General features: G+C 50.7%; 1 long non-coding RNA gene across 1 annotated transcript in view; it reads right to left on the bottom strand.

Moving 5' to 3' along the window:
• LOC143961214 (uncharacterized) overlaps positions 1-14,105 on the bottom strand; it is a 33,777-nt gene extending 19,672 nt beyond the window's left edge. Inside the window, exon 1 of the long non-coding RNA XR_013270433.1 lies at positions 13,889-14,105. This is a non-coding gene — a long non-coding RNA (uncharacterized LOC143961214). The remainder of the gene's footprint in view (positions 1-13,888) is intronic.
• Between the last annotated feature and the right edge of the window lie 9,403 nt (positions 14,106-23,508).

The raw sequence follows: 23,508 nt of genomic DNA, 5'->3' as shown, positions 1-23,508 counted from the left end.
CGAGGCACCCTAGTCTAAAATGTAAAAAAATATAAATGTTACTTATTGATGGGAAACCTGAGCCTGGGACAATGCACACTTGCCTTCATGAAATGAACTATGTGTGTATGGGGCTTTAGGCAGGATGGGCAGTGTAGGGCAAGACCACGATAAAGTAGGATAGGCAGTGTACAGGATGACCAATATCATTCAAGATGGGTATTGTACAAGAAGACAATGTTAAGGTTGGATAGGTAATGTATAGGATGACCATGATTAGCTAGGATAGATAGTGTACAGGATGGCCATTATTAGGCAAGATAAGTAGTGTAGAGAAAGGATGATCAGGCACAATGAGACACTCTGCCCAACATAGCAGGAAAGGGGCCGAAGTTGGGTACTGAAATAAGTGTTCTAGCAGCTGCCAAGCAATGGGACACAGCCCAGATCTGTAGGACATCAAGAATGTGTGAGGTTCCCAGTACAGTCCCCCGGAATCTGATACTGTTGGCGGTTATGCCACTTCTCAGCTAATATATTATAGCGTATAGGAAGACCAGGATCAAGCAAGACAGGTATAAGTATACAGGAAGATCAGGTCAAATAAACAGGAAGACAATGATCTGACAGGTTGGGTAGTGCACAGTGTGGCAATAATTGGGCAAGCTGGGTAGTACACAGGAAGACCAGGATCAGACAGGTTTGGAAGTGCACAGGAAGACAAGGATCAGACGGATTGAGTAGTGCACAGAAATACAATGATCAGACAGGTTGGGTAGTGCACAGAAATACAATGATCAGACGGATTGAGTAGTGCACAGAAACACAATGATCAGACAGGTTGGGTAGTGCACAGGAAGACAATGATCATGCAGGTTGGGTAGTGCACAGGAAGACTATGATCAGACAGTTTGGGTAGTACACAGAAAGATAATGATCAGACAGTTTGGGTAGTGCACAGGAAGACAATGATTAGACAGGTTGGGTGGTGCACAGGAAGACAATGATCAGACAGGTTGGGTGGTGCACAGGAAGACAAGGATCAGAGAGGTTGGATGGTGCACAGGAAGACTAGGATCAGACAGGTTGTCTAGTGCGCAAGAAGACAAGGATCAGACAGGTTGGGTAGTGCACAAGAAGACAAGGATCAGACAGGTTGGGTAGTGCACAAGAAGACAAGGATCAGACAGTTTGGGTAGTGCACAGGAAGACAAGGATCAGACAGGTTGGGTAGTGCACAAGAAGACAAGGATCAGACAGGTTGGGTAGTGCACAAGAAGACAAGGATCAGACAGGTTGGGTAGTGCACAAGAAGACAAGGATCAGACAGGTTGGGTAGTGCACAAGAAGACAAGGATCAGACAGGTTGGGTAGTGCACAGGAAGAGAAGGATCAGACAGGTTGGGTAGTGCGCAAGAAGACAATGATCAGACAGGTTCGGTAGGGCACAGGAAGACAATGATCAGACAGGTTTGGTAGTGCACAGGAAGACAATGATCAGACAGGTTCGGTAGTGCACAGGAAGACAATGATCAGACAGGTTTGGTAGTGCACAGGAAGACAAGGATCAGACAGGTTTGGTAGTGCACAGGAAGACAATGATCAGACAGGTTCGGTAGTGCACAGGAAGACAATGATCAGACAAGTTCAGTAGTGCACAGGAAGACAAGGATCATACAGGTTGGGTAGTACACGGGAAGATAAGGATCAGACAGGTTGGGTAGTACACAGGAATATAAGGATCAGACAGGTTGAGTAGTACACGGGAAGATAAGGATCAGACGGGTTGAGTAGTGCACAGGAAGATAAGGATCAGACAGGTTGGTTGGTACACAAGAAAACCATGTTCAGGCAAGATGAATGGTCTGCAGCCAGTTTCTGTATTTTAGAGTATGTATCATTTGAAATGTGGAGCTGATAGACACCAGTAAAAGGAAATGTCTAGAATCTGTGCTTTATCACAGATCTGAGATCTGTGGTTATTTGATATAGGTTAACCAGCCACCCAACCATCTGTAAACAAGGTGTTGTTTGGCAACCTTGCCTAAAAATTAAAATCACTTTTCAAGTAGTTAACATGACCATGGGGAAGGTTTTTGGTAAAAAAAAATTATTTGTTTTACAGTTAACTGGCAGGATCCACAACATTTAAGGATTGTGTTGATATACTGTATGTTACATTTTCATTCTTGGGTTTAAAGCCTCATTCACACTTGCGTGATGTGATTTTTTTTTTTCACACTGTTCTTTCAAGTTTGTAATGTGACAGCAGTGTGCTTTGCGCATGATTGCAATGCGCGTTTTGACCGCTACCTGGGTTTGGGATGCCATTAAGAATTAATGGCAGAAATGGGAAAGGGATGTGGGAAATATATCAGAACCACAATGGACAAGGATCCTTGAATTGGCAACGTGGGTTTCTCTATCCCCGCCTCAGAGGATGTCTCATTTATTCTTACTATATAGAGTATATTACACTCCGCAAAAATTGTTTAGGCTTGGTAGAAGACATGATGCTAAATGTCTAAGATAGGGTAAGACAGGGGGAGATTTAATCCATATGTTTTGGAGATGTCCCAAGCTATTTCGATACTGGAGGGAAGTAGTAGACAATATAGCTCAGGTGTTTGAGGTATCCATAGATATGGACCCCATGGTATGAATACTGGGGTGGGTAGAGGGAGAGGGTAACCCAAAAGATACCAACGTAGCAATTTTGAGATGCCTCTTGCAGGCTAGGAAACTTTTAGCCCAGAAGTGGCAATCTTCTTCCCCTCCTTCCAGTAGGGAATGGGAACAAAATATGAGTGTGGTGATTCTTAAAGAAAGGACATCATATATTAGACAAGGAGCTTTTAAGAAAATCAATAAGATTTGGAAAAGGTGGTGTGAGAAAAAAGAATGGGGGAAGTAGCAATATATAAAAGGAAAGGGCTGTTAAATTAAGTGAGAATAGTAAGGAATGAATGTGAGGGACAGTGGGGTAGAGAGAAAAAGGGTTAGGTAATATGTAAGTATGTGAGATGAGGGATTACTGGAATAGAAAGGGTTGAGGGTAAAGATTGAGATATAGAGTCATTTGAAGTTGCATAATCTCCCTCCTATTTTTAGGGTTGTCTTTGTTTTCTCTCTATGTGGTATGGTTATATTTATCTTTTTTTTTGTGGCTTTCCTATCTTAAAACACAAGTGAATGAAAGAATAGATTGTTTTGTAATTGTTAATTGTGAAAAAGAAACTAATAAAAATATAAAGTAAAAAAAAAAGAATTAATGGCACCAAAAGCACGATGTGTATTTTTGGCATGTTTTTTACACATTTTAGTAACGTGTGGAATATGAAGGTGTGAATTGGGCCTTAGAACGGTTTTGAGTAATGATACATGCACATGAACTTTAAAGTGGTTGTAAACCCTTACAAACCACTTTGACCTACAGGTAAGCCTAGATTAAGGCTTACCTGCAGGTCCAAGAAATATCTCCTAAACCTATATGGTTTAGGAGATATTTACCTGAAGACAGCCACCGATGTAGACAGCAGCGCGCAGGCGCACTGGGTAAGCCGCAGATCGGGGCGATATGCCGCGAGTGTCGGCTCCCGTGCGCATGCTCCGGCGAATCACAGCGCCGGAGCAGCGAGACCCACTAAGAAGATGGACGCTCGGAACTACAGGGGACAGCGGTGAATTCGCTGGCTCCTGTGTCAGGTAAGTGACACATAATGGACTACTATGCGATGCATAGTAGTCCATTATGCTTTACCTTTACAGGGAATCAAAGAGGAAGTAAACCCATCAGGGTTTACTTCCTCTTTAATGGCATCCCAGTCTTGGCCCATAGGGTTTAAAATTGAGTTGGCCCACACTTTGTAGCTATAACAGCTTTAGCTATTCTGAGAAGGCTGTCCACAAGGTTTAGGAGTGTGTCTATGGGAATGTTTGACCATTTGTGAGGTCAGGCACAGCTTCCACTCTAATTCATCCCAAAAGTGTTATATCAGGTTAAAGTCAGGACTCTGTGCAGGCCAGTCAAGTTCCTTCACCCCAAACTCACTCATCCATGTCTTTATGGGCCTTGCTTTCTGCACTGGTCCAAATCATTTGGTGGAGGGGGATTCTGGTGTGGGGTTGTTTTTCAGGGGTTGGGCTTGGCCCCTTAGTTCCAGTGAAGGGAAATCTTAAGGCGTCAGCATACCAAGACATTTTGGACAATTTCATGCTCCCAACTTGGTGGGAACAGTTTGGGGATGGCCCCTTCCTGTTCCAACATGACTACTCACCACTGCACAAGGCAAGGTCCATAAAGACATGGATGATCGAGTTTTGGGGTGGAGGAACTTGACTGGCCTGCACACTCAATCTAATAGAACACCTTTGGAATGAATTAGCGGAGACTGCGAGCCAGGCCTTCTCGTCCAAAATCAGTTCCTGACCTCACAAATGCGCTAGAATGGTCAAACTTTCTAATAGACACACTGCTAAATCTTGTGGACAGCCAATGACTCACTCCAGTCACACAGCCTTCCCAGAAGAGTTGAAGCTGTTATAGCTGCAAAGGGAGGGCCAACTCAAAATTGCACCCTATGGACTAAGACTGGGATGCCATTAAAGTTCATGTGCGTGTAAAGGCAGGCGTCCCAATACTTTTTGGTAATATAGTGTATGTACACACAAAGTTTATCAATTATTATTTGACCACATAATTGGGGACCCAGTGAAAGGCTTACTTTATATTAGCTTAGAGTTCCACCAGAAAAAAAACTGCAAACGCAACCCATAATTCATTATTGTTTACCAGCTCTGTGCCTTGTTTTGATTGCACTTATAAGCACAGAAGGTTAGCTCCATAAAACTGTGAATAGCATCCTGCTTGTGTAAACCTTGTGTAGAGAAAGCTAGTGAAGGAAATATGTCAGTTCAAGAAGGCAGCTCTTCCCACATTTCCTAGTGCAGCGAACTGTAAACATCTGCTGGTATGCGGGAAACTGACATTGTAAGGTCTCTTGTACATGAGTGGAAAAAATTACACTTTTCTACTGATCTGAACACAGGCAGTGGCGTCACTAGGGTTGGTGTCACCCCTCCCCACCAAATACATATATATACACAGTATTCCGTTTAGCTAGATTCGTTCCTGTGTACTGTGTCCTTTGCACAGTGTGCACCTAAAGCTACCCCAATTGCTGGTGTTCTGCTGATCCTATCCGCAGGCAGCTGCAGTAATTACAGTTGGTATACTGTGTCATCTGCACAGTGTGCACCGAAGGCTACCCCAATTGCTGGTGTTCGGCTGATCCTATCCGCAGGCAGCTGTAGAAATTGCAGTTGGTGTATTGTGTCATCTGCAAAGTGTGCACCTAAAGCTACCCCAATTGCTGGTGCTCTGCTGATCCTATCCGCAGGCAGCTGTAGTAATTACAGCTGGTGTATTGTGGCATCTGCACAGTGTGCACCTAAAGCTACCCCAATTGCTGGTGTGTCAGGGCTGGCTTAGCCCTTCCTTCTCTGGGCTGGCCGCTCAGCTGTCGGCTAATTGCCAGCTCTCTTCTCTCTCCACAGTTACCAGCTGTTCCTGATGATGCTCATCTGACCTGCCTTCTTAAAGCCTTCCAGCTCACTTCACCTCTGCCTTTGCCTTGGTCACATCACTAGAAACCATCTCATGTGGTTTGTTTAAAGACTTGCTGACATCCCTTCTGGCTCCTTATCCTGCTTGCTGTTGCTCTACTTGGATCCCTGACTTCTGGCCTGGCTGACTACCCGATCTCGTTACTGGACTCTGGCTATGCTTGACTACGCTTTTTCTATTTACCTTTTTATTTTTATTAATAAACAAGGGTGATTTATTATTATTATTATTATTCAGGATTTATATAGCGCCAGCAATTTACGCAGCGCTTTACAATATAAAAGGGAGACAATACAGTTACAATACAATTAAATACAAGAGGATTAAGAGGACCCTGCTCAGAAGAGCTTACAATCTAAAAGGGTGGGGCAGGTGGTACAGAAGGTTATAATTGTTGGGAATGAGTTTATGGAAGTGGTAGGAGATTAGTTTGAGACGTGATAGGCTTCCCTGAATAGATGAGTTTTCAGGGATCGTCTGAAGGTAGCAAGAGTAGGGGATAGCCGGACCGGTGGAGGTAGCGAGTTCCAGAGGATTGGAGAGGCTCTGGAGAAATCCTGGAGACGAGTGTGGGAGGAGGAGACAAGGGAGCTTGAGAGTAGGAGGTCTTGAGAAGAACGGAGGGGACGGTTTGGGTGATATTTGGAGACAAGATTGGTGATGTAGCTCGGGGCAGAGTTGTGAATGGCTTTGTATGTGGTGGTTAGTATTTTGAATTTAATTTGCTGGGTGATTGGGAGCCAGTGTAGGGATTGGAGGAGAGGGTTGGCAGACACTGAGCGGTTGATAAGGTGGATAAGTCTGGCAGCAGCATTCATGATAGACTGAAGAGGAGATAGCCTATGGAGAGGCAGGCCAATGAGAAGGGAGTTGCAATAGTCAAGGCGAGAGATAACAAGGGAGTGAATGAGGATCTTAGTAGTTTTAATTGTTAAAAAGGGGCGAATTTTAGAGATGTTACGGAGGTGAAATCTACAAACTTTTGACAACGATTGGACTTGGGGCTGAAATGACAAGTCAGAGTCTAGGGTTACACCGAGTACCCTGGCGTGAGGGGAGGGCCTGATGGTTGCATTGTTGATTTTGATGGAAAAGTCATGGAGGGGGGCATGTGCAGTGGGGATTATTAATAGCTCAGTTTTAGGGAGGTTTAGTTTAAGGAAATGGTGTGACATCCACGCTGATATGTCAGTTAGCAGGTTAGTAATGCGAGAGGAGATTGAAGGAGTGAGGTGAGGAGTAGACAGATAGATTTGGGTGTCATCGGCGTATAAGTGGTATTGGAAGCCGTGGGCGGTTATCAGGTGACCAAGGGAGGAGGTATAAATAGAGAAGAGAAGGGGTCCAAGAACAGAGCCTTGGGGGACCCCCACAGAAAGGGGCAATGGAGAGGAGGATACAGAGTTGTAGGTGACACTGAAGGAGCGCTGTGATAGATAGGCAGAGAACCAGGAAAGCGCAGAATCTCGGAGGCCAAGGGAATGTAGTTTATTGAGGAGGAGTGGGTGGTCAACAGTATCAAAGGCAGCAGAGAGGTCAAGTAGTAGGAGTATGGAGTACTGGCTGTTGGTTTTAGCAGTTAGTAGATCGTTAGTGAGTTTTAGTAAGGCAGTTTCTGTGGAGTGCTGAAAGCGAAAGCCAGACTGTAATGGGTCAAGAAGGTTATTTTCACTGAGGTAGGAGCTAAGGCGGTTGTAGACTAAGCGTTCTAGAAGTTTAGAGGTGAATGGGAGCAATGAGATAGGTCTTAAGTTGTTCAGGTTGGTGGGGTCCAGAGAGGGTTTTTTAAGTATGGGGGTGATCTGCGCATGTTTTAGAGGGGAGGGGAAGGTGCCACTTGAGAGGGAGAGATTGTAGATGTGAGTGAGGGAGCATAGGATAGAATTAGAGGGTGACCTTAATAGTTGTGAGGGAACAGGGTCCAAGGGACAATTGGTTAGGTGGGCATCTGAGAAAAGTTTTGCAACCTCTTCAGTAGTAGTCAATTCAAAAGAGGAGAGTGTTGAATGTGCTATTGGGCCAGGTATGTTGGGTGGGGAAGATGTACGCACAGCGGAGGTGTCCTCGCGAATTGCATCAATCTTGTCTTTGAAGTGATTGGCAATCTCTTGGGCAGTGAGTGAGTTGGTGGGTAGAGGGGGTGGGGGACGAAGCAGAGAGTTAAAAGTTGAGAAGAGCCGACGAGGATTGGATGACAAAGTATTAATAAGAGATACAAAGTAGGCTTGTTTGGCAGCATGGAGGCAGGAATTGTATTTTAGAAGGGCAGATTTATATATGATGAAGTCTTGGAGGCATTTGGTTTTACGCCACAGCCGTTCAAGAGCACGGCAACGTCTCTTGAGATTTCTAGTGTTGTCAGTTTGCCAGGGTTGTAATGGTCGGGGCCTGATTCTGCGTGTGGTTAGAGGCAGGGGAGGGCTGGCAGCCTTAGGCCTGGGGGGCAAGTCCAGTCAAGTGGCCCATTGAACCACTTAATCAGCTAGGTGAGTCCACTGGTGGGGGGAGGGTGTTAGATAAGTCCGCTGGTGGGGGGAGGGTGTTAGGTAAGTCCGCTGGTGGGGGGAGAGGGTGTTAGGTAAGTCCGCTGGTGGGCGGAGGGTGTTAGGTAAGTCCGCTGGTGGGGGGAGCATTTTAGATAAGTCCGCTGGTGGGGGGAGGGTGTTAGATAAGTCCGCTGGTGGGGGGAGGGTGTTAGATAAGTCCGCTGGTGGGGGGAGGGTGTTAGATAAGTCCGCTGGTGGGGGGAGGGTGTTAGATAAGTCCGCTGGTGGGGGGGGGGTGTTAGATAAGTCTGCTGGTGGGGGGGTGTTAGATAAGTCCGCTGGTGGGGGGGAGGGTGTTAGATAATTCCGCTGGTTGGGGGGGGAGGGTGTTAGATAAGTCCGCTGGTTGGGGGGGGAGGGTGTTAGATAAGTCCGCTGGTTGGGGGGGGGAGGGTGTTAGATAAGTCCGCTGGTTGGGGGGGGAGGGTGTTAGATAAGTCCGCTGGTTGGGGGGGAGGGTGTTAGATAAGTCTGCTGGTGGGGGGGAGGGTGTTAAGTCCGCTGGTGGGGGGGAGGGTGTCAAGTCCTCTGGTGGGGGAGAGGGTGTCAAGGCCGCTGGTGGGGGGGAGGGAGTCAAGTCCGCTGGTTGGGGGGGAGGGTGTTAAGTCCGCTGGTGGGGGGGAGGGTGTCAAGTCCGCTGCTGGGGGGGAGGGTGTTAAGTCCTCTGGTGGGGGGGAGGGTGTTAAGTCCGCTGGTGGGGGGGAGGTGCTAGAAAAAAAAAACAAAAAAAAACACACACACGCTGCCACTGCCAAAATTTTAAATTGTCTTGATGACTATGCATTATTAATTAAATTTACAACTGAAGCGGATTTTCTCATTCTATTCCATTTTGTGAAGGTTATCACAGATGCCTTACTTCAGGCTGGGGAGCATTGATTGAGTGAGGACTGGAGACACTGAGCCAGGTCCTTGCCACTCTTCAGGGGGGGGGGGGGGGGGTGATGATCCTGAAACAGGTCTCATCTTCTCTGCAGACTGCAGCTAGCCACTGCTCCCCATAAGCCCAGCAGGTCACGTGCGACGTGACGTTCTTGACGCCGGGCGTCCCCTCCCCTGGCGTGCCACACACCTGGCCTGCCTCTGAGACTCCTGGGAGGTAAGAGTTGTAGTCTGCTGTGCTCACACCAGGGGCGTACCTAGAGCATTTGGCACCCGGGGCGGATCCTATATCTGGCACCCCCCCCCACACCATAAAATGTAAAAACACCCACTGTGTCCCCTGCATACCCCTGCATCCTTCAATATCTTTTTGTCACTACTGTGTACCCCCCCTCTCCACAACTGTACCTCTGGACCCCTTTAAATTACACTGCACCCTGCACCTCTGGACCCCTTTACATTACACAGAACCTTGCACCTAAGGACCCCTTTACATTACACAGGACCTTGCACCTAAGGACCCCTTTACATTACACAGCAGCCTGCACCTCTGGACCCCTTTACATTACACAGCTCTTGTACCTCTGGACCCCTTACCTCCTGACCCCTTTACATTACACAGCCCTTGTACCTCTGGACCCTTTTACATTACACAGCACCCTGAACCTCTGGACCCCTTTACATTAAACAGCCCTTGTACCTCTGGACCCCTTTACATTACACAGCACTCCGCACCACTTTACATTACACAGCCCCTCACAGCTCTGGACCCCCTGCATGTTACACAGACCCCCTACAGCGCAGACCCCCCTCCCTACCATGCAGACCCCCATCTACAGTGCAGACCCTCCTACAGTATAGACCCCTCCACCCTACAGTGCAGACCCCCCTACAGTACAGACTCCCCTACAGTACAGACCCCCCTACAGTACCGAATCTTCCCCTACAGTACAGACTCCTCCCCCTACAGTGCAAACCCCAATACAGTGCAGGACCCCTCCTACAGTGCAGGACCCCTTCTACAGTGCAGACCCCTCTACAGTGCAGGACCCCTTCTACAGTGCAGGACCCCCCCTACAGTGCAGGACCCCCCCCTACAGTGCAGGACCCCCCCTACAGTGCAGGACCCCCTCTACAGTGCAGGACCCCCCTACAGTGCAGGACCCCTTCTACAGTGCAGGACCCCCCTACAGTGCAGACCCCCTCTACAGTGCAGACCCCCTCTACAGTGCAGGACCCCCCACAGTAAAGAACCCCCCTAAGGACCCATAATACCTCGAGCCCAAGGCAGTGGCATTGCAGGGGGGAGGTGCGAGCAGCACCCGAGTGGAGTGACATCTGTCGGCTCAGTGATCCGGGACCCGGAGCAATAATCCCCTTCTCTGTGGTCGCATGACTCACGTCCAGGGCCGGACTGGGAATAAAAAACAGCCCTGGAAAAAATGTTATACCAGCCCCATAGCATTATTATACCAGCCCAACAGCATAACGTCATTATTTTTTTGTTCATGAAAGGCCTCTCCACAGTCCACACACGTCTGACTTCTCCCATGACCCCCATTTTAGCGACATTTCCACTCTTGACTCCTCTCCAAACTCCAGAGGACAGTGATATGATACAAGAGATGGTCAGAGACTGCAGACATGATACAAGAGATCAATGCAGTCTCACCAGTGCGCATCAAATGCAGCCTCACTGTGCCCATAATTGCAGCCTGACTGTGCCCATAATTGGAGAGAGAGAGAGAGAGAGAGAGAGAGAGAGAGAGAGAGGGGCTGCACTGGAGAGAGAGAGAGAGGGGCTGCACTGGAGAGAGAGAGAGAGGGGCCACACTGGAGAGAGAGAGAGAGAGAGAGAGAGAGGGGCTGCACTGGAGAGAGAGAGAGAGAGAGAGAGAGGGGCTGCACTGGAGAGAGAGAGAGAGAGAGAGAGAGAGAGAGAGAGGGGATGCACTGGAGAGAGAGAGAGAGAGAGGCTGCACTGGAGAGAGAGAGAGAGGGGGGCTGCACTGGAGAGCGAGAGAGAGAGGGGGGCTGCACTGGAGAGCGAGAGAGAGAGGGGGGCTGCACTGGAGAGAGAGAGAGAGGGGGGATGCACTGGAGAGAGAGAGAGAGAGAGGCTGCACTGGAGAGAGAGAGAGGGGCTGCACTGGAGTGAGAGAGAGAGAGAGGGGGGCTGCACTGGAGAGCGAGAGAGAGAGAGAGAGAAGGGCTGCACTGGAGAGCGAGAGAGAGGGGCTGCACTGGAGAGCGAGAGAGAGGGGCTGCCCTGGAGAGCGAGAGAGAGGGGCTGCCCTGGAGAGCGAGAGAGAGGGGGGCTGCACTGGAGAGAGAGAGAGAGGGGGGCTGCCCTGGAGAGCAAGAGAGAGGGGCTGCCCTGGAGAGCGAGCGAGGCTGCACTGGAGAGAGAGAGAGGGGGGCTGCACTGGAGAGAGAGAGGGGGGCTGCACTGGAGAGAGAGGGGGGGCTGCACTGGAGAGAGAGGGGGGCTGCACTGGAGAGAGAGAGGGGGGTTGCACTGGAGAGAGAGAGGGGGGCTGCACTGGAGAGAGAGGGGGGGGCTGCACTGGAGAGAGAGGGGGGGCTGCACTGGAGAGAGAGGGGGGCTGCACTGGAGAGAGAGGGGGGCTGCACTGGAGAGAGAGAGAGAGAGAGAGAGAGAGAGAGAAGGGGGGCTGCACTGGAGAGAGAGAGAGAGAGAGAGGGGGGCTGCACTGGAGAGAGAGAGGGGCTGCACTGGAGTGAGAGAGAGAGAGAGAGGGGCTGCACTGGAGTGAGAGAGAGAGAGAGAAGGGCTGCACTGGAGAGCGAGAGAGAGGGGCTGCACCGGAGAGCGAGAGAGAGGGGCTGCACTGGAGAGCGAGAGAGAGGGGCTGCACTGGAGAGAGAGAGAGAGGGGGGTTGCACTGGAGAGAGAGAGGGGGGTTGCACTGGAGAGAGAGAGAGAGAGCGAGAGAGAAGGGCTGCACTGGAGAGCGAGAGAGAGGGGCTGCACTGGAGAGCGAGAGAGAGGGGCTGCACTGGAGAGCGAGAGAGAGGGGCTGCACTGGAGAGAGAGAGAGAGAGAGAGAGAGAGAGAGAAGGGCTGCACCGGAGAGCGAGAGAGAGGGGCTGCACTGGAGAGCGAGAGAGAGGGGCTGCACTGAAGAGAGAGAGAGAGGGGGGTTGCACTGGAGAGAGAGAGGGGGGTTGCACTGGAGAGAGAGAGGGGGGGGCTGCACTGGAGAGAGAGAGGGGGCTGCACTGGAGAGAGAGAGGGGGGGGCTGCACTGGAGAGAGAGAGGGGGGGCTGCACTGGAGAGAGAGGGGGCTGCACTGGAGAGAGAGAGAGAGAAGGGGGGCTGCACTGGAGAGAGAGAGAGAGAAGGGGGGCTGCACTGGAGAGAGAGAGAGAGAGGGGGGCTGCACTGGAGAGAGAGAGGGGCTGCACTGGAGTGAGAGAGAGAGAGAGAGGGGCTGCACTGGAGTGAGAGAGAGAGAGAGAAGGGCTGCACTGGAGAGCGAGAGAGAGGGGCTGCACCGGAGAGCGAGAGAGAGGGGCTGCACTGGAGAGCGAGAGAGAGGGGCTGCACTGGAGAGAGAGAGAGAGGGGGGTTGCACTGGAGAGAGAGAGGGGGGTTGCACTGGAGAGAGAGAGAGAGAGAGCGAGAGAGAAGGGCTGCACTGGAGAGCGAGAGAGAGGGGCTGCACTGGAGAGCGAGAGAGAGGGGCTGCACTGGAGAGCGAGAGAGAGGGGCTGCACTGGAGAGAGAGAGAGAGAGCGAGAGAGAAGGGCTGCACCGGAGAGCGAGAGAGAGGGGCTGCACTGGAGAGCGAGAGAGAGGGGCTGCACTGAAGAGAGAGAGAGAGGGGGGTTGCACTGGAGAGAGAGAGGGGGGTTGCACTGGAGAGAGAGAGGGGGGGCTGCACTGGAGAGAGAGAGGGGGCTGCACTGGAGAGAGAGAGGGGGGGGCTGCACTGGAGAGAGAGAGGGGGGGGCTGCACTGGAGAGAGAGGGGGCTGCACTGGAGAGAGAGAGAGAGAAGGGGGGCTGCACTGGAGAGAGAGAGAGAGAGAGAAGGGGGGCTGCACTGGAGAGAGAGAGAGAGAGAGAGAGAGAGAGGGGGGCTGCACTGGAGAGAGAGAGGGGCTGCACTGGAGTGAGAGAGAGAGAGAGAGGGGCTGCACTGGAGTGAGAGAGAGAGAGAGAAGGGCTGCACTGGAGAGCGAGAGAGAGGGGCTGCACTGGAGAGCGAGAGAGAGGGGCTGCACTGGAGAGCGAGAGAGAGGGGCTGCACTGGAGAGAGAGAGAGAGGGGGGTTGCACTGGAGAGAGAGAGGGGGGTTGCACTGGAGAGAGAGAGAGAGAGCGAGAGAGAAGGGCTGCACTGGAGAGCGAGAGAGAGGGGCTGCACTGGAGAGCGAGAGAGAGGGGCTGCACTGGAGAGCGAGAGAGAGGGGCTGCACTGGAGAGAGAGAGAGAGAGCGAGAGAGAAGGGCTGCACCGGAGAGCGAGAGAGAGGGGCTGCACTGGAGAGCGAGAGAGAGGGGCTGCACTGGAGAGAGAGAGAGAGGGGGGTTGCACTGGAGAGAGAGAGGGGGGTTGCACTGGAGAGAGAGAGGGGGGGGCTGCACTGGAGAGAGAGAGGGGGCTGCACTGGAGAGAGAGAGGGGGGGGGCTGCACTGGAGAGAGAGGGGGCTGCACTGGAGAGAGAGAGAGAGAAGGGGGGCTGCACTGGAGAGAGAGAGAGAGAGAGAGGGGGGGGAGCTGCACTGGAGAGGGAGAGGGGGGGGCTGCACTGGAGAGGGGGAGAGAGAGAGGGGGGGGGGGTGGCTGCACTGGAGAGAGAGAGGTTATACAGCTTGCAGGCAGCACCTTAATCCTTTGCTCCACGGCTGCCGTTCACTTCTCCTATGCCCTTACGACTGGCTGCATGAAGACTGAGAACAGTGGGCGGTGCTGGCGCCGCACAGGCCAGATGGAAGGAGGAATTAAGCAGCACCACGAGTCCACGACGTTCTGACGTTCTCCTGCTCCTCCCATCAGGCACATCACTCCGCAGGTTCAACCTGCAGGTCAGTGGGCGGCGCCGGATCAGAGAAGGCATTGGATGCTGCCAGCGCCGCCTCTGCTCTTTGTATCACTGACAGCCAGAGCCAGGCAAGCAGCCCTTAGTGCAGACAGGGAAACAGCGAAAAAAAAAAAGAAATGAACAAACGGCCAGCGGCCGTTTTAAACATAATGTAGGTGCCGGCCTGGGGGGAAATTTCCACCCTGCCCCCCGGCCCAGCCCGCCCCTGGTTAGAGGAGCAAGTGCATCTAGTGATGAAGAGAGTGAATTGTACTTCTGTCTCAGTCTGATTCATGGTTTCTGACATGGTGTTCTTCTGTAGAGATGGCCTTGCGGTTAGCCCAGCAGTCGGTTCGCGGCAAATTTTCCTCGTTCGCGATTCGCCAAACCGGCGGACTTCTGGTGCTGTTCGCGTGGCGGACATATGCATTCACATTGTGAAGAACTTTGACCCATGATGATACATCCATCATGGGGTACAGGACAGCCAATTGAGACATTTCAGCACATAGACAATTGGACATACCCCCTACCTTATAAATAGACCTGATCTGGCGGCCATTTTACATTCTGTCTTTTGTCAGTGTAGGGACAGGACGCTGTGTGGAGCAGGGACAGTCAGTTTAATCACTAGCTATTACTATTAGGTCCACAAAAGTCCTTTTAAGGACTGGTATAGGTGTACAGTATATAGGGTTGTAATACACTAAGAATATACTTTCTTTTAAATATACAAAGTATATTCTGGTGCACTGCTGCTGACTGCTGTGCTGCTGAGTGCACTACTGACCGATTCTGCTGCTGTCTTTTGTCAGTGTAGGGACAGGACGCTGTGTGGAGCAAGGACAGTCAGTTTAATCACTAGCTATTACTATTAGGTCCACAAAGGTCGTTTTAAGGACTGGTATAGGTGTACAATATATAGGGTTGTAATACACTTAGAATATACTTTCTTTCAAATATACAAAGTGTATTCTGGTGCACTGCTGTTGACTGCTGTGCTGCTGAGTGTACTGCTGACCGATTCTGCATCTGTCTTTTGTCAGTGTAGGGAAGGGACACTGTGTGGAGCAGGGATAGTCAGTTTAATCACTAGCTATTACTGGGGGAGGGTGGGTGCTGGCGCGGTGATGACACACTTAGTTGGTGAATTTTGAGGTGTGTATTGATTACTAGCTATTACTATTAGGTCCACAAAGGTCCATTTAAGGACTGGTATAGGTGTACAGTATATAGGGTTGTACACGTATAATATACTTTCTTTCAAATATAGAAAGCATATTATACTTGACTGCTGAGCTGAGTGCTGACCGATTCTGCAGCTGTCTTTTATCAGTGTAGGGACTGAGGGACAGTTTGGTGTTTGGAGCAGGGACAGTCTGCAAATCACTAGCTATTAGGTCCACAAAGGTCCTTTTAAGGACTGGTATAGGTGTACAGTATATAGGGTTGTACACATATAATATACTTTCTTTCAAATATAGAAAGCATATTATACTTGACTGCTGAGCTGAGTGCTGACCGATTCTGCAGCTGTCTTTTATCAGTGTAGGGACTGAGGGACAGTTTGGTGTTTGGAGCAGGGACAGTCTACAAATCACTAGCTACTAGGTCCACAAAGGTCCTTTTAAGGACTGGTATAGGTGTACGGTATATAGGGTTGTACACGTATAATATACTTTCTTTCAAATATAGAAAGCATATTATACTTCACTGCTGTAATGCTGAGTGCTGACCGCTTCTGCTGCTGTCTTTTATCAGTGTAGGGACTGAGGGACAGTTTGGTTTTTGGAGCAGGGACAGTCTGCAATTCACTAGCTACTAGGTCCACAAAGGTACTTTTAAGGACTGGTATAGGTGTACAGTATATAGGGTTGTATACGTATAATATACTTTCTTTCAAATATAGAAAGCATATTATACTTCACTGCTGTGCTGCTGAGTGCTGACCGATTCTGCAGCTATCTTTTATCAGTGTAGGGACTGAGGGACAGTTGGGTTTTTTGAGCAGGGACAGACTGCAATTCACTAGCTACTAGCTAGCTACTACTAGGTCCACAAAGGTCCTTTTAAGGACTGGTATAGGTGTACAGTATATAAGGTTGTAATACACGTATAATATCCTTTCTTTCAAATATAGAAAGCATATTATAGTGCACTCCATGCAGTGCCGCTGACCGATTTTGCCGCTGTCGTTTCTCAGTGTAGGGAGCGACAGTTTGGTTTTTGGAGCAAGGACAGTCTGCAATTCACTAGCTACTAGCTAGCTACTATTAGGTTCACAAAGGTCCTTTTAAGGATTGGTATAGGTGTACTATTTGGTGTGCAGTATATAGGGGTGTAATACACGTATAAAATACTTTCAAATATAGAAAGCATAGTATAGTGCATTTCCACTGTGCAGCATTGTGACTGCTGAGCGGTTCTGCAACTACAAAGAGCAACAAACACAATTAGAAAAAAGTATTATAACTAGTGTGATAGACCAGTGGCCCCCCAAAACGACAGATTGAAGCAGGGTGTTATTTACCTTTGTCCACATATACTGCGCTTCTCTAGAGACTTTTGCCACAGGGTCATTTAATAAATGACAGGCAGAGGAAGAGGCAGGCCCTTCTGCAGGGGTGGTAGGGTAAGGGCAGGAGCAATAGGCTTGAGCCAAAGTGGCAAATTGCAGAAGGTGCGTTCGATTACGTCAAAGGACACACCAGACTTGGTTGAGTGGCTCACTCAGCCTTACTCTTCTGCACCCTCGTCATCCTCTCGATCTGCACCCTCTTCTTCACTCTCTGCTGTGTGCACCCCCAAAGACACTACCACCAACACCACCACAACCATATACCCTCCGCTTGAGTCACAGGAATTATTTTCCGATCCATCACAAGACATTGCCAATGCGCAGCCACTCTTGGCATTGGATCAGGAAGAGGAGGTAGCAACAACTGCCACTCAGCAGTCTGACGACAGTACCCAGATCAGCCCAAGGAGGAGGTTGGTCCCCGGTGTTGTTGCCTACTCCGAGATCTCTAAATATAGCGGTGGGGAAGGTGGCGTTGAGGATGACGTGTCTAGTGATGTTACGTGGGTGCCCACAAGAGAGGAAGAGGAGGGGAGTTCAGAGGGAGATATGGACCAGCAGATAGGGAGGAGAAGCAGGCGGAACTTAGATTGCACAGGAGGAACAAACCAGACTGCTAATGTATGAGGAGCGAGGCATCAACCATGTACGGTCACATCTGCCGCTCCCAGGACACTGGGCACATGGCTCTGCAGTGTGGGCTTTTTTTAACGTGTCCGCTGCTGACAATAGTGTTGCCATCTGCAGCCTTTGCAGTCAACGCATAACTCACGGTAAGCCCAACACTCACCTAGGGATGACCGCCTTAAGAAGGCACATGAGCTGCCAACCCCCGAGCCCAGTGGGAGCAACGGAACCCACAAAGCTACAATCTCCTTCTCCTCTCTCCTCACAATTGTCCTACACTCCACCTTCCATCATGCCGTCCTCACGTTTTTCTGGTAATAAGGCAGGCTTCCGTGGGCCAAATGTTCGAGCGTAAAAAAATAATGACGCCGGATAACCCTCTTGCCCAACGGTTGACCGCTGGCTTGTCAGAACTGATAGCCCGCCAAATACTGGTGCACTCGGAGGCCTTTCGAAATTTTGTGGTCATTGGAACACCACAATGGAAGGTCCCAGGAAGGAAGTATTTCTCACAGAAGGGCATCCCAGAGCTATATGGCCATGTTTAGCGGCAAATGAATGTATCTCTGGCACACAGTGTCGGTGCCAAAATACATCTGACCACAGACACGTGGTCTAGCAAACACAGGCAGGGAAGGTATATAACTTTTACTGCCCACTGGGTGAACCTTCTAACGGCCGTCAAGCATGTAACCCGTGACACCCATGTAGATTTGGTTTTACCGCCATGGATTGCATGCAGGCCTGCCTCTTCTCCTCCTCCTCCTACTCCATCCTCCCTCTCCTCCTCAGCTGACTCCTCCTTTTCCACTGCTAGTGTCTCTTCCGCTGCGCCGCCCAAGATGCCCAGAACCTATTCAACCTGCCAGGTGAGACGTTACCATGCTGTGCTGTGTCGGTTGTGCCTGGAAGCCAAGAGCCACACTGGCCCTGCACTCCTTTCAGCTTTGCGTTCACAGGCAGATCAGTGGCTAACACCACTCAATTTGACAGTTGGTAAAGTGATGTGTGACAATGGTACCAATCTGCTTAGCGCATTGAAACAGGGCAAAATTACACACGCGCAATGCATGGCACACATCTTAAACTTGGTCGTGCAGCGATTCGTTGTCAAATACCCTGGGGTCCAGGACATCTTGCGGCAGGCAAAGAAAATCTCGGCCCATTTCAGGTTTTTAAGATCTTACACAGCCATGGCTCACCTTGCTGACATTCAGTGGCGACACAATCTGCCAGTCAGATGTGTTATTTGCGATTGCCCGACGCGATGGAACTCAACCTTCTATATGCTTGATAGGCTGCTCCAGCGGAAACGTGCAGTTAACGACTACCTGTACGAACTCTGTGGCAGAACAGGTTCTGGGGAGCTTGGTTTTTTTTCACCGCGCCAGTTGCTGCTCATGCGTGATGAATGCAGACTTCTGTGGCCATTTGATGAGATCACCAAACTGGTCAGTCGCAGCCATGGTGCCATCAGTGACATCGTACCTTATGCCTTCTTTATGGAGCGTGCATTGCATCGTGTCATTGATCAAGCTGTGGAGGAGCAGGAGCAGGAAGATGAGGAAGTCGCAATGCTGGATGAATTCCCAGGGGGGGCTACTCTATCTGAGACAAGTCAACAACAGGAGTCTGAAGAGGAGTCAGAGGTGGATGGTGCCGGGGCGGATGAGGAGGAGCAAGAAGAGCATGCTTTAAACCTTTCTGAGATCCCTGTTGTTGTCCGTGGATAAGGAGAGGAGAACGAGGAGGACGACATTATCCTGGATAATGAGCAGGAGCCAGGCCAACACACCACTTCCAGTTTTGTGCAAATGGGGGCCTTCATGCTCCAGTGTTTTAACAGGGACCCCCGTATAAAAAGCATAAAGGTCAAGGATCAGTGCTGGGTGGCAACGTACTTAGACCCCCGGTACAAACACAAAATGGTGGAAATGTTACCACCATCACAGAGGGCTGTCAGAATGGAGCACTTACAGGCCTTGCTTAGAGAAATGCTGCATTCTGCTTTTGCGTGCGCTGGCAGAGGAATTCCCACTCCCAGAGAAAGAGTTGCGGGTACCAATCCAACAGTGCCTGCAAGAAGAGGGTGGTTTGAAGATGTGTTGGTGACTTCTGATATGAGGTCATTCTTTCAGCCGACCCATCAACAGGTCTCATCCGGATCCAGCATCAGGGAATGCCTAGACCGACAGGTGTCCGACTACATCGGGTTAACGACCGATGTGGACGCTCTGAGAAGTGATGAACCCCTGGACTACTGAGTGGGCATGCTTGACCTCTGGCCAGAGCTTGCCCAATTTGCAATGGAACTGTTGGCTTGCCCCTCGTCCAGTGTCCTGTCCGAAAGGACGTTCAGCGCAGCAGGGGGGATTGTGACCGATAAGCGCACTCGCCTAGCTCACGACAGTGTTGACTACCTCACATTTATAAAAATGAATGAGGCATGGATCTTATAGGAATTCAACACATGTGACCAGTAGACCATGTATATGCATAACTCTATAAATTATTTGTTTAATCTAGCACACTGACCTTTTTTCTACCTTTGGCTCACTTCCTTGTACAAAAAAAGCACACCGTACTATATGCCCATACCCTCCTGTTTGAAGAGGTTGAGCGGTGTCATATTTTTGGGTCCCGCAGCGAGTTGCTGATATAAGTGCTGGTGTCAAAGCTCTCTATCTTGGTGCTGGTGTGGTGTCAGTGCTCTCTATCATGATTTTGGTGTGGTGTCAGTGCTCTCTATCACGGTGCTGGTGTCAGTGCTCTCTATCTCGGTGCTGGTGTCAGTGCTCTCTATCACGGTGCTGGTGTCAGTGCTCTCATGGTGCTGGTGTCAGTGCTCTCTATCACGGTGCTGGTGTCAGTTCTCTCTATCACAGTGCTGGTGTCAGTGCTATCACGGTGCTGGTGTCAGTGCTCTCTATCATGGTGCTGGTGTCAGTGCTCTCTATCACGGTGCTAGTGTCAGTGCTCTCTCTCTCGGTGCTGGTGTCAGTGCTCTCTATCTCGGTGCTGGTGTCAGTGCTCTCTATCTCGGTGCTGGTGTCAGTGCTCTCTATCACGGTGCTGGTGTCAGTGCTCTCACGTTGCTGGTGTCAGTGGTCTCTATCACGGTGCTGGTGTCAGTTCTCTCTATCACGGTGCTGGTGTCAGTGCTCTCATGGTGCTGGTGTCAGTGCTCTCTATCACGGTGCTGGTGTCAGTGCTCTCTATCACGGTGCTGGTGTCAGTGCTCTCTATCTCGGTGCTGGTGTCAGTGCTCTCACGGTGCTGGTGTCAGTGCTCTCTATCATGGTGCTGGTGTCAGTGCTCTCTATCTCAGTGCTGGTGTCAGTGCTCTCTATCACGGTGCTGGTGTCAGTGCTCAGTCTCTATCGCAGTCCTGGTTTCAGACAGTGAGGGTGATAGCAGCGGAGAAGCCAGCAGACAGTGCCATCACCATGGCTGAGGATCAGCACTGGACTGGCATCTCCAGACCACCGCAGTGGAGCCCTGCATAGGTGGGGGTAAAGGCCGGGCAGAGGGAGGGGCTCAAGCACAGGTTGGCACACTGGGACACTGGCACGGGACTGTGCTGCCCTGACTGTGGCACTGATCATCTCCTGCATCCCCTTCATAGCCTGCCCTGACCTTGCCTCTGCTCCATGGCCTTCATGCGCCCCTGAATTGTCAAAATTTCACAGATAAAAAAGGAATGCTTGTTGTCGTCGATCCCAGATTCACTGAATACTTTTGTTATGTCAGTGTCCATGTTGTGGGACTATGTGTGCACAGCTAGTAAGTATTTTGTGGCTGAAAATTTGACCTGGAGGCTTTTAAGGTTCGCCTGCCATTAAAGTCGATGGGGTCCGCCGCGAACTGCAAGGTTCGCAAACTTTTGGCCACGTTCGCAGTTCGCGAAACGTCCCATCGGAAGTTCGTCCATCACTAGATGTGACATTTAAAAAAAAATGATTCGGTTACATCAGCTTCAGGTGCTTGGTAGCTGGTGGTGATCCAAGACTGATTCATCTTTATGAAGGTCAGTCGATCAACCAAGTTGGTGGACAGGCGCACCCTGTGATCGGTTACAAAGCCACCAGCAGCACTGAAGGTGCGTTCCGAAAGAACACTGGATGCAGGACAGGCCAGTAGCTCAATTGCATACTGTGCAAGCTCTGGCCAGTGATCTATCCTCAAGACCCAGTAAGCCAGAGGATTTTCGGTGGGAAAGGTGTCCAAGTCTGACCTTGCCCCTAGGTATTCCTGCACCATGTAACTCAGACGCTGGCGATGGTTGCTGGAACCAATCATACCTTGGGGCTGCGGACTAAAAAATTGTCTGAACGCATCGGTCAGACGGCCACCTTCTCCACCGCTCCTTCTGTGACTGACCGAAGCCTCAGCAACACGTTGTCCAGGACCAGGAAATTGTAACCTCCCAGTCTCTGGGAACGCGTTGCACAGACCTTTCTGCAAGGCCTCCCGGAGATGTCTCATCCTCTGCTCCCTCTGCGGCGGCAAGATAAGATTCGCAACCTTACCCTTGTACCGTGGATCAAGGAGAGTGGCCAGCCAGTAATGGTCCCTCTCCTTAATCCGAAGAATACAAGGATCCTTCCGCAGGCTTTGCAGAATCAGAGAGGCCATGCAGCGTAGGTTAGCTGAGGCATTCGGTCCAGAGTCCTCTGGGTCACTAAGGACAACATGATCCGCAGCCACCTCCTCCCAGTCACGTACAAGTCCACGGGTTTCTTGGGATGGTAAATCATCCCTAAAAGACTGCTGATGCTGAGTGCCAGGCTCCACCTCCATGCTGACACAATCTTCCTCCTCCTCCTCGTCCTCTTCCTGTGTAATGGGTGGGACAGGAGGAATACTGAATGGATAAAGAGGGCCTTGAGAGGCAAGGAAGTCCTCACCTTCCTGCCTCTGTTCTGCCTCAAGTGCCCTGTCCATTATTCCACGCAGCGTATGCTCCAACAGGTTGACAAGAGGAACAGTGTCACTGATGCATGCACTGTCACTGCTTACCATCCTCGTGGCCTCCTCAAACGGTGACAGGACAGTGCATGCATCCCCGATCGTGCCCCACTGGTGTGGTGAGAAAAAACCGAGCTCCCCTGACCCTCTCCTGGTGCCATAGTCGCACAGGTACTCATTGATGGCCCTCTTCTGCGTGTGCAGCCGCTGCAGCATGGCCAACGTTGAGTTCCACCTGGTGGGCATGTCACATATAAGGCGGTTCTTGGGCAGGTTCAACTCCTTTTGGAGCTCAGCCAGCCGAGCACAGGCATTAAATGATTGGCAGAAATGCACACAGACTTTCCTGGCCTGCTTAAGGTCATCCTGTAAGCCCGGGTACCTGCCCAAGAACCACTGTACCACCAGGTTAAGGACGTGAGCTACACAGGGCACATGGGTCAGTTGTCCCTGTCGAAGGGCGGAGAGGAGGTTGGTGCCATTGTCGCAAACCACCGGTAATATGCACCTTACCGCTGACCGCCCTGTCCAGCGGGGCAAGGACATTGCCTTCCATATGCCAGTAGAGAGCTGGAATCGCCTTCCATGAGAAAAATTTTGGGGACCTGCCATTGAGGAACCGCACATTGCACAAACTCACGGAAGGGGGCCGAGTCTACCAACTGAAAAGGCAGCAGTTGAAGTGCTAGCAATTTAGCCAAGCTAGCATTCAACCGCTGGGCATGTAGATGGCTGGGAGTGAACTTCTTTTGACGGTCCAGCAGCTGGGGCAGGGAAATTTGATTGCTACAATCGGACGTGGGTGTACTGCTAGCAGAGTGCCCGCAAGTACTTGGCTGTGACACACCTAATTCTACACCTTCATTCCTCCCAGTGCAGGTTTCAGAGAGGACTGAAGGTCTAGTGGGGTTGGAGATCCCAGCTGATGAGGAGCAAGAAGAGGTCCGCTTTGTTCTTTGGTGTGGGTCTTTAAGGTACACTTGCCAAAGAGCTGAATGGCAGGTCAACATATGTCTGGTCAAGCATGTGGTGCCCAAGCGGCTGATGTTTTGGCCACGCGAGATACGCTTGAGACATATGTTGCAAATAGCAGCGGTGCGATCTGATGCACTCGTCTCAAAAAAGGCCCACACCAAAGAACTTTTAGAATAACGCGCAGAGGCAGCGCCCTGCACAGGCGGAGCTCTGCGGTGTGATTCAGTCGGTGTGCTGCCCCTAAGCTGCCCCCCGGAGGGCATCCTGCCTCGTTGG

The sequence above is a fragment of the Lithobates pipiens genome, unplaced genomic scaffold (assembly GCF_037356315.1).
Source record: "Lithobates pipiens isolate NorthernLeopardFrog02 unplaced genomic scaffold, aLitPip1_a1.2 Scaffold_8, whole genome shotgun sequence".
Lineage (NCBI taxonomy): Eukaryota > Metazoa > Chordata > Amphibia > Anura > Ranidae > Lithobates > Lithobates pipiens.
The sequence above is the reverse complement of the archived record's forward strand: the minus strand, read 5'-3'. Positions and strand labels throughout refer to the sequence as shown.